The sequence below is a fragment of the Scyliorhinus canicula genome, chromosome 19, assembly GCF_902713615.1.
Source record: "Scyliorhinus canicula chromosome 19, sScyCan1.1, whole genome shotgun sequence".
NCBI lineage: Eukaryota > Metazoa > Chordata > Chondrichthyes > Carcharhiniformes > Scyliorhinidae > Scyliorhinus > Scyliorhinus canicula.
Window position 1 is genome coordinate 39,204,622 of NC_052164.1, and position 10,658 is coordinate 39,215,279.

The 10,658-nt window shown below is 49.1% G+C and overlaps 1 protein-coding gene across 2 annotated transcripts in view; it reads right to left on the bottom strand.

The window, feature by feature from the left end:
* The window catches only part of grnb (granulin b), a 113,159-nt gene that overhangs the window by 60,768 nt on the left and 41,733 nt on the right, over window positions 1-10,658 (bottom strand). The gene's annotated exons all lie outside the window — the stretch shown is intronic.

The following is a 10,658-nucleotide window of genomic DNA, read 5'->3' on the forward strand; positions in this document are numbered from 1 at the left end:
ATTCAATCTCAGATATACTCTTGTTAATAAGGACCTAGTCAATTGTTTGTGAGTTCTGTAAAGATTAACAATAATCAATGATGACTTCCGGTTGCGGTGATGCGGAGCTCAGCCGCACATTCGGTATCTCCCGCTATTTTTGGTCTTTTGGGCTCTTTTAAGGGCCCGTAACAGTGCTGGTTGGACTTTTCCCCATGTGGGAACACTTCCACTAAGATTATCTGCTGGTGGATGGACTGGACCAGGAGCGGAGCAGTCAAAAAAATCGGCTTTGGAGCAGAGAAAGGTGCGAGGCTGGAAAAGCAAGATGGCGGCGGGCGGGAAACCAGCAGCGTGGCAGCAGTGGGTACGGGAGCAGCAGGAGCTGCTTCAGAGAGCTGAAGGCCGAGATCCTGGAACCGTTTAAGGCCTCGTTGGACAAGCTCACGGCGACTCAGACGGCGGAGATCAGAGAGCTACGTCAAAAGGCCTCAGAGAGCGAGGACAAACTCCTGGGCCTGGCAGTGAAGGTGGAGTCGCACGAGGCGCTCCACAAGAAGTGGTTAGCGAGGATGGAAGAGATGGAGAACCGCTCCAGTCGGAAAAACCTGTGGATTCTGGGCTTCCCGGAGGGGCTGGAAGGTTCGGATTTGGAGGCCTATGCGGCTATGATGCTGAACTCGCTAATGGGCGCGGAGTCGTTCCAGGGACCCTTGGAGCTGGAGGGTGCCCATCGAGTACTGTTGAGGAAACCCAGGCCAAACGAGCCGCCTCGGGCAGTGCTGGTCCGTTTCCACCGCTTCGTCGACCGTGAGTGCGTGCTGAGATGGGCGAAGGAGAGGAGTAGTAAGTGGGAGAACGCGGAGATCAGGATCTATGAGGACTGGAGTGCGGAGGTGACAAAGAGAAGGGCTGGTTTTAATCGGACGAAGGCAGTGCTCCACAAGAAGTGAGTGAGGTTTGAGCCTGTTACAGCCGGCACGCCTCTGGGTCACGTATAAAGACCACCAGCTCTACTTCGACTCTCCGGAGGAAGCCTGGGCTTTTGTCCAGGCAGAGAAGATGGACTTGAACTAAGGACTGGGGGCCGGGGAAGGAGGCTTTGTCCTCCTTGGTATCCTTTCGCTTTTATTGCTTGTATTTGATGATGCCTTTTCGCTGTTCTGCTTTTTCGGTTTGTGGGACTGTTATTTGTTTACTTGGGTGCTTTTTCGTTTTTTTTTTCCACTGGTGGAGGGTTGGGGAGCGGTTCACGGTCCTGTGCCCGTCTTTTCCCCCGTGTTGGGTCGGGGTGGGGTGGGGTTTGGGATGGAAGCGCGGGCTTTCCTCCCGCGCTGGAGCAGTGGGCGGGGCCGGCACTGGGTTTGGGGGGGGGGGGGGGGGGGGGGGGGGGGGGGAGTGGTGGTTGTGTTGCATCGGGGAGGGGGGGGCGTTGGGATGGCGGGAGCAGCCGGGGTCAGGAGTCGGCTGACTTACGGAAGTACAATGGAAGGGGTTACGCAGCTAGGATGGGCCCTAGCTTGGGGTGGGGGGGGGCTTGGGGAGGAGGGGGGGGGTGTACCGGGTTGCTGCTGCAGGGGCCAATGGGGAACTGCTGGTGATTTGGGGGGGGGGGGGGGGGGGGGGGGGTCTGCCACCGTGGGGAATGGGCCTGGGGGGTTCTGCGGGCACGTTGTGAGCCGAGGGAGAGCTATGGCTGACCGGCGCAGAGGGAGGGGGAAGACCCCCCAGATTCGGCTGGTCATATGGAACGTGAGGGGGCTGAATGGACCGGAGAAGCTGTCCCGGGTCTTGGCGCATCTGAAGGGGCTGGGCACGGACGTGGCTATGCTCCAGGAGACGCACCTTAAGGTGGCGGATCAGGTGAGGCTGAGACGAGGCTGGGTTGGACAGGTATTTCACTCGGGGCTAGATGCGAAGAATCGAGGGGTGACGATTTTAGTTGGCAAGAGCTTGTCGTTTGTGGCGTCGAGTGTGGTGGCAGACAGCGCAGGTAGATACCTAATGGTGAGTGGTAGGCTTCAAGGGGAACAGGTGGTTCTGGTTAATGTGTACGCCCCCAGCTGGAACGATGCAGGCTTCATGCAGCGAATGTTGAGCCGGATCCCAGACCTGGAAACGGGGGACTTGATCTTGGGAGGGGATTTTAACACTATGTTGGACCCACCCCTGGATCGTTCGAGGTCAAGGACTGGTAAGAGGCCGGCGGCGGCCTCAGTGCTGAGGGGGTTCATGGATCAGATGGGAGGGGTAGACCCTTGGAGGTTTTTGAGGCCGGGAGGTAGGGAGTTTTCCTTTTTCTCCCATGTGCACAAGGCCAATTCACGGATTGACTTTTTTGTCCTCAGCAGGGCGCTAATCTCGAGTGGTGGGGGCGGAGTATTCGGCTAGAGCTATATCTGTCCGTGCCCCGCACTCGGTGGACCTGGAGCTGGGGGAGGGGAAGGATCAGCGCCCGCTGTGGAGGTTAGATGTGGGGCTGCTGGCAGAGGAAGAAGTATGTGGGCGGGTCCAGAGGAGCACAGAGGGGTACTTGGAAGCCAATGACAACGGGGAGGTGCAAGTTGGGGTGGTGTGGGAAGCGCTGAAGGCGGTGGTTAGGGGGAGCTGATATCTATCTGGGCGCACAGGGAGGGGGCGGAGAGGGAGAGGTTGGTGGAAGAAATGGTAAGGGTGGACAGGAGGTATGTGGATGTCCCGGAGGAGGGGCTTTTGAGGAAGCGTCGCAGTCTTCAAGCGGAGTTCGATATACTGACCACCCGGAAGGCGGAGGCGCAGTGGAGGAGGGCGCAGGGGGCGGTATATGAGTACGGGGAGAAGGCAAGCCGGATGCTGGCCCACCAGCTCCACAAGCGGGAGGCAGCGAGAGAGATAGGGGGAGCCACAGATGCAGGAGGGAACCTGGTGTGGAGTGGTAGAGACATTAATGGGGTGTTCAGATCCTTTTATGAGGGGCTGTACCGGTCGGTGCCCCCTAGGGAGGTGGGCGGGATGGACCGCTTTCTGGATAAGCTGGAGTTCCCAAGAGTGGAGGATGAGCGGGTGGAGGGTCTCGTGTCGCGTCTTTTCGTCCGACGTCACTTCGTCCAACGACACTTTGTCCACGTCTTTTGGTCCAACGTCTTTTTGTCCGCCCGTCTTTTGGTCCAACGTCACTTCGTCCAATTATCCAATTACAAATTAACTCCGTATAAAACCATTTAATTGATAAAATGCAAGTACAATACAGCAAGTGAATTTAGTTGCTAAAATGCAAGTAATTGATAAAATGCAAGTAAAATGAAAGTTGAAAAATGCAGTTTTAAAATCTAAAAATGCAGTTAAAAAATCTAAAAGTTTACTAATTACTTCAAATTCCCGAAATTACTTAAAATTGATGTAAATTGTAAGCAACATTCCTCAAGAAATCAATTTTTGTTGTAGAATCATATTCAACGGCCAATCTTTTGAGGCGTTCAGTTATTTTCTTATATCGCGTACATGAAGTCGACTGATCTCCCCGAAGATTTTGAGCCTTTTTGCCTATTATGAACCCTTCCTCTTCCTTCAGAGTTTTGATTAACCTCCAGATATTCAAATGAGCTCCACCCGCCGAACGCTTTATGGCAGAATGAAACCCCTCAGCAGCATTATTTGTTCTCGGTAGATCTTGTAGAACACGCTGATTAACATTCCATACAGCTGTCGGGAATGTAGGTGTTTCACTCCTTCGTCTGGCACCACGTCCTCTCACAATGCCTATGTAAGTCAAGTCGAAGTAAACGATGAATTCAGCAGGTATTTCTTCATCGTCTATCAAATAGTGGAGTGGAGTGGAGTGGTACAAGTTACAAAAAGTCAAGTTACAAAAAGTCTTAGACAAAAAAATTATTAGTAAACTTTTAGATTTTTTAACTGCAATTTCAGATTTTTAAACTGCATTTTTCAACTTGCATTTTACTTGCATTTTATCAATTACTTGCATTTTAGCAACTAAATTCACTTGCTGTATTGTACTTGCATTTTATCAATTGAATGGTTTTATACGGAGTTAATTTGTAATTGGATAATTGGACGAAGTGACGTTGGACCAAAAGACGGGCGGACAAAAAGACGTTGGACCAAAAGACGTGGACGAAGTGTCGTTGGACGAAATGACGTCGGACGAAAAGACATAGCACCGGAGGGTCTGGGTGCCCCAATCGAGTTGGATGAGCTGATAGAGGTACTGGGGAGCATGCAGACCGGAAAGCACCGGGGCCTGATGGGTTCCCGGTGGAGTTTTACAAGAAATTCTCAGATCCGCTGGGCCCGCTGCTTGTGAGGACCCTGAATGAGGCGAGGGCAGGGAGGGGGGGGGGGGCTTTGCCCCCCGACTATGTCTGGAGAAATAATCTCACTAATCCTGAAGTGGGATAAGGACCCCTTCCAATGTGGGTCTTATAGGCCGATCGCGCTCCTCAACGTGGATGCAAAGTTGTTGGCCAAGATACTGTCCAGGAGGGTGGAAGATGTGGTCCCGATGGTTACACACGAGGACCAAACGGGGTTTGTGAAGGGGAGACAGTTGAATTTTAATGTGCGGCGGCTGCTCAATGTTATGATGATGGCGTCGGCGGATGGGGAGGCGGAAATGGTAGCATCGATGGATGCGCAGAAAGCTTTCGATAGAGTGGAGTGGAGCTACCTCTGGGAAGTGTTGAGGAGATTTGGGTTTGGTGTGGAATTCATTAGCTGAGTGAGGCTGCTGTCTAGTGCCCCGGTAGCGAGAGTAGTGAAGAATGGGAGGAGGTCGGAAGACTTTCGGCTGCCCCGGGTGACGAGGCAGGGGTGCCCCTCGTCTCCCCTGCTCTTCACGTTAGCGATTGAGCCCTTGGCCATGGCACTGAGGGACTCGAAGAACTGGAGGGGGATTGTGCGGGGGTTGGAGGAGCACTGATTGTCGATGTACGCGGATGATTTACTGCTGTACATCGCGGATCCGGTGGGGGGGATGCCAGAGGTGCTGAAGATACTTGGGGAGTTTGGGGATTTTTCGGGCTATAAGCTCAACGTGGGGAAGAGTGAGCTGTTCGTGCTGCACCCGGGGAACCAGGAGAGGGAGATAGGAGAGCTCCCGTTGAAGAGGGCAGTGAGGAGGTTTAGATATCTTGGCGTCCAGATAGCTAGGAGCTGGGGGGGCCCTGCATAGGCTAAATTTTTCAAGGTTGGTGGAACAGATGGAGGAGGAGTTCAGGAGGTGGGACTCGTTGCCACTCTCTTTGGCGGATAGGGTCCAGTCAATTAAGATGACGGTGCTCCCGAGGTTCTTGTTTCTCTTCCAGTGCCTCTCCATATTGATCCCAAAGGCTTTTTTTAGGAGGGTTAACAGGAGTATTCTGGGGTTCGTGTGGGCGCGCAAGACCCCGAGGGTGAGGAGGGTATTCCTGGAACGAGGCAGGTGGGCTGGCATTGCCCAACTTGTGTGGATACTACTGGGCTGCAAATGTGGGAATGATCCGTAGATGGGTGATGGAGGGGGAGGGTGCCGCATGGAAGAGGTTGGAGACGGCGTCCTGTGTGGGCACGACTTTGGAGGCGCTCATGACGGCCCCGCTCCCACTCCCCCCAGCAAGGTATTCTACGAGTCCAGTAATGGTGGCTTCAGTGTGGGTCCCGATACTGGGCAATCACCGGTTTGCACCAGGGAGAATTGATGGTGGGTTTTTGAGTTGGCATAGGGCAGGCATCAGGCGGATGGGGGACCTTTTCCTCGATGGGAAGTTTGCGACATTAGAGGAGTTGGCGGGGAAGTGGGGTCTCCCCCCGGGAACAATTTGAGATATACGAATATTAGGGCGTTTGTTAAGTGGCAGGTGGCGGAGTTTCCGCTACTGCCGCCGAGGGGGGTGCAGGATAGGGTGCTCTCGGGGACGTGGGTTGGTGAGGGTAGGATCTCGGCAATTTATCAGGTGATGCAGGAGGAGGCGGCCTCGGTGGAAGAGCTGAAAGCGAAGTGGGAGGTGGAGCTAGGGGAGGAGATCGACGAGGGGACGTGGGCGGACGCACTGGGGAGGGTGAATTCGTCCTCTTCTTGCGCACGGCTTAGCTTGATTCAGCTGAAAGTGCTGTAGAGGGCGCACATGACTGGGGCCAGGATGAGCCAGTTCTTTGGGAGGAGAGGACAGATGTGGGAGGTGCTCGGGGGGCCAGGCGAACCATACCCATATGTTCAGGGCGGGTACAGCGTTGGAGGGGTTCTGGAAGGGGGTGGCAGGGACCCTGTCCAAGGTGGTCGGCTCCAGGGTGGAACCGGGCTGGGGGCTCGCGATCTTTGGCGTAGCATCGGAGCCGGGAGTGCAGGAGGTGAGAGAGGCCGGCATTCTGGCCTTGCGTCTCTAGTAGCCCGGCGTAGGATTCTTTTGCAGTGGAGGAACGTGAATAAAAATTATTTTTTAAAAAACAATAATCAATGATGTAGCAAAAACTGAAAAAAGCCCAGATCTGTAAAATCAAAACAAGAACAAGAAAGTTAATGAACTGTCGAACACTGAAATAAAGTGGGCCGCCAAAGATTCAGTGAGGGTACCGACTGAACAACTGAGCTACGCAGAAGCAACAAGATCCCTCATTCAATCAATGGATTGTGCTGAGTTAGGTCAACAGGGGTGATCACAGAATGTTATGGTTTCTCTCACCAACCCTTGGCCAGGGTGGAGCAAAAAATATGAGAGATGCTAGGATTTCCATTATCCAGTGGCCCCTGGATTGGGAAATGCACAAACACACTCGAATTGCCATTCAGGCTCCGACATGAAAAACGTCTATGGGGCTTGGAGTGGATGTAAAGATGGTGGAAGGCTGGCCTGCATATAAACTGTCCCATATCAGCCTCCCTGAACAGGCGCCGGAATGTGGCGACTAAGGGCTTTTCACAGTAACTTAATTGAAGCCTACTCGTGACAATAAGCGATTTTCATTTTCAAACAATTTGCAAAATTGGGAAGATGAGGCAGATTTCTTTATTAAAATAAGGTTGAGAACCAACGCAAGGAAATAAAATGAATTATTTAGTGTGTTGAAGGGAGCAGCATACAGAACTGCACGGGAGAACAAGTTCCCTGCCACTGAAATTCACTTCGACAGAAGCAGAGACTCCACCTGTGGGTTAGAAAGTTCAGGATCCAGTCGCAGAGGGAGGAGCCGAGGCCAAGGCCACGGAGTTTGGAGATGAGTTTCATAGGAATTATGGTGTTGAAGGCTGAGCTGTAGTCGATAAATAGAAGTCTGACATAGGTGTCTTTGTTATCTAGGTGTTCCAGGGTAGAGTGCAGGGCCATGTAGATGGCGTCTGCTGTGGACCTGTTGCAGTGGTAAGCGAACTGTAGTGGATCACTGAATCATTGAAATCATAGAGCAGAGATAAAGGCTACTGAGTCTTCTGCGCTCGGAGCAAATGTTTGCAATTAATTTCAATCACTGTTCTTTCCCCATAGACCTGCAATTTATTTTTCAAGTTTATGATCTGGCTTCCTTTTGAAAGTTATGATACAATCTTTTTCCAACACCCTTTCAGGTAGTGCATTGTGGAGTTTTACTTGGAGCTGGTGTACTTGGTCACCGCCTTTGTCCCTTCCGACACGGTAGTGCATTGTGAATCATGAATTCATTTTTAAAAATCTCACCCCCTGTATCTTTTCTCAATCAGCTTAAATCTGTGTTGAAGGGGCAATTTGGACATCTTTAGATATGAGAACCGGTTTAAAACCTACAGTTCCATTTTACTGGAAGGTAAATTCTTCAGTTTGGACTGTGGAAATTGCTAATTGTAACAGACATTACAAGGACACAATTTGTCTGAGAGGCCAGTTATCAGGCAGCGAAACTGCATATGTTAGAATTCAAGGTCTATTCTACAAGATGTTACAGGATACCATTGTGATGACTCCATTCTACTGATAACAAGTAGGGAGGGCCAATGGACAGCATCCATGCCTCGATAAGAGCCATTAAAGGGCAGAGGAGGAAGGTGATTGATGGTCACACCCCAAATATCGAACCACCAATATCACTAATTGCAAGACAACATGCGTGCCTTTGTAATGATTGATCAATTTAATTAAGCATGCAGACCTTTAATGTGATTGGTTAATTATTTTCATATGCTGTGCATGATGTAAGTCATGATTGTACATAAATAACTAGTAACAAACTAATCGATAGTCATGATTGTACATAAATAACTAGTGAACAAATTATCGGTATATGCTAGTTCCGTGTAATCAAATCTTGGCGTACAACTGTCTATGTAATCATTAAATTTGTGCTTCTCTAGTGCCCCACTTGGAATACCACAAGCCCTCGCTATAGCTTGCAATGAAACTGCAGCCTTTACTCCAAGAGTCGTTATCTGGTTTCTCATGAGTGGAACAATGAAGTACACCAAGTCGAATAACTGTACTTTTTTCCACAACGTGTCCTCGGATTATTCACACCCTTGCTACTCAACTAGTTTAATTCTATAACATTCAAGGCTATGGGTCAAATGGGGTTAGGTAGGTAGGTCAGGTGTTTTCCATACGTCGGTTCAGGCTCGATTGGCCTCTTCGGTGGGTGTTATTCTGCAATTCTGATTCTATTTAATCGAAACCCCTCAATTTTTTACCTTTCTATTCAAACTTCCCCTAACTTTATTGCCGTGAGAATAATTCTTCTTTCTCGGGACTCCACAACTGAAGTCTCCCATCCCTAGCACCATTCCAGTAAATCATCCTCTTCACCCTCTTCAACATCAGCCAGCGATTAAGAGGTTAATCCAGTACTTTGTTTCTGAATTCTACACCTGTTTGTAAAGGCTTGCGTTTAAAAAGAAACATCAACTTGTCTTGCCGCATTCAAAGATTTATCTATGTAAGCCCTAGGTCTCTGTTCCTGGACCTCACTTAAAATTGGACCAATTAGTTTGTATTGTGTCTCCTTTTTCCTTCCAAGTGCATAACTTCACATTTTTCTATTCTAAACTAATCTCTCATGTATCTGCCACCCATTTTACCTGTTTGTTTATGTCTTTGTTTCAAGTTTGCTGATCTTAATGAATGATAGATTCAGTGTTATTATTAAGCTCAACCAAAAGAAAAGTCAAATTATGTTAAATGGAGGTTGTAGTTTCACTGCAGTGTTATAAACAGGAAGAAATACCAGAAATCAGGAACATCAACTACTTCTCCAGTAGCATTGGTCAGTTACTGGAAACTCTCCTTTAAATTGGAGGGATTGGCTAGATTTCAGATATTTCAAACACCACTGCCTGACAAGTTTCCATTACCGGATCATGTCCTTCGCAACATGAAATCAGTATAAGGGATGTTGCTTATTTGTAAGTATTAGTAATAACCAGTGTGCAAGTGTATTACCATGTAACCCTCTCCATGCACGACATCAAGTGACAAAGTAGTCACTCACACACAGATTCTTAGCAATCAAACTGATTTATATACATATCATTTGCCCAAATCTTTTGTTATGCAAGATACATAATATTATCTTGAAAGTGTCTTTGGCAGATTAAATTCACTCTTCTGCCAGAAGAAATCAGTCCGGATGGGTTAACAGTACAAGCTGAGCAGCGAGCCTTCTCCTCTGTTGTAAACTTCTTCTCAACTACAACAGTGGCTTTGCTTCAAAAGGATTTTGTTGACGGTTAAAGAGCTTTGGGACAGACTGAGATTCTGAAAGCCCAAAGGTACAAGTTTTCTTTCTATGAAAGGCCACTTAGTTCTGCCATAATTTATAGTGCCATTAATGGAGCTGGTGTAATTCAGGCCCAATTTCTGATATCTGCTGATCCAGGAAGAGCATGGATTTCACTCTCAACACCTTCGCCTTTAACTCATCCCATTTTCTCCAAATCAAAGGTGTAGCAATGGGTACCCGCATGGATCCCAGCTATGCTTGCCTTTTTATGGGGTACGTGGAACATTCCTTGTTCCAGGCCTACCCTGGTCCCCTCCCACAACTCCTTTACCGATACATTGATGACTATTTTGGTGCCGCGTCATGCTCTCATGCGGACCTGGAAAAATTCATCAACCTCGCTTCCAGTTTCCACCCCTCCATCACTTTCACCTGGTCCATCTCAGACACTTTCCTTCCCTTCCCTGATCTTTCTGTCTCCATTTCTGGCAATAGACTATCTACTAATATCCACTACAAGCCCACTGACTCCCACAGCTATCTTGACTACAGCTCTTCGCGCACCCTACACCCTGTAAGGACTCCATCCCTTTCTCTCAGCTCCTTCGCCTCCGTCACATTTGTTCCAATGATGCCATTTTCCAAAATGATGCTTCGAAAATGTGTTCCTTCTTCCTCAACCGTGATTTCCCACCTACAGTTTGTAATTGAAAATATGGAAAGATGTGTCATTTGAAACATGGAAGTCTGGCAGTATCTGGTCTGAGAGAAACACGAGAGGATACAGGGAAAGATCCCACAAAGGGTTAGCAGCAGCTGCCAGGAGAGGATTGTAAAATGCAGATAGCCTTAGTCAAGCAGGCTTAGCAGAATTTTTGTATGAAGCTAAAAACAATGGTTCACACCTTCATTGAAATTAACTATCTTAGTAAGGATCTGGAAAAGCATGGATGAGGGTTTCAGTTGAGCTCGGTGATAAATGTAAACCTTTCAAGCTATAACCAACTGGATTTTTAGCATTACGCTAA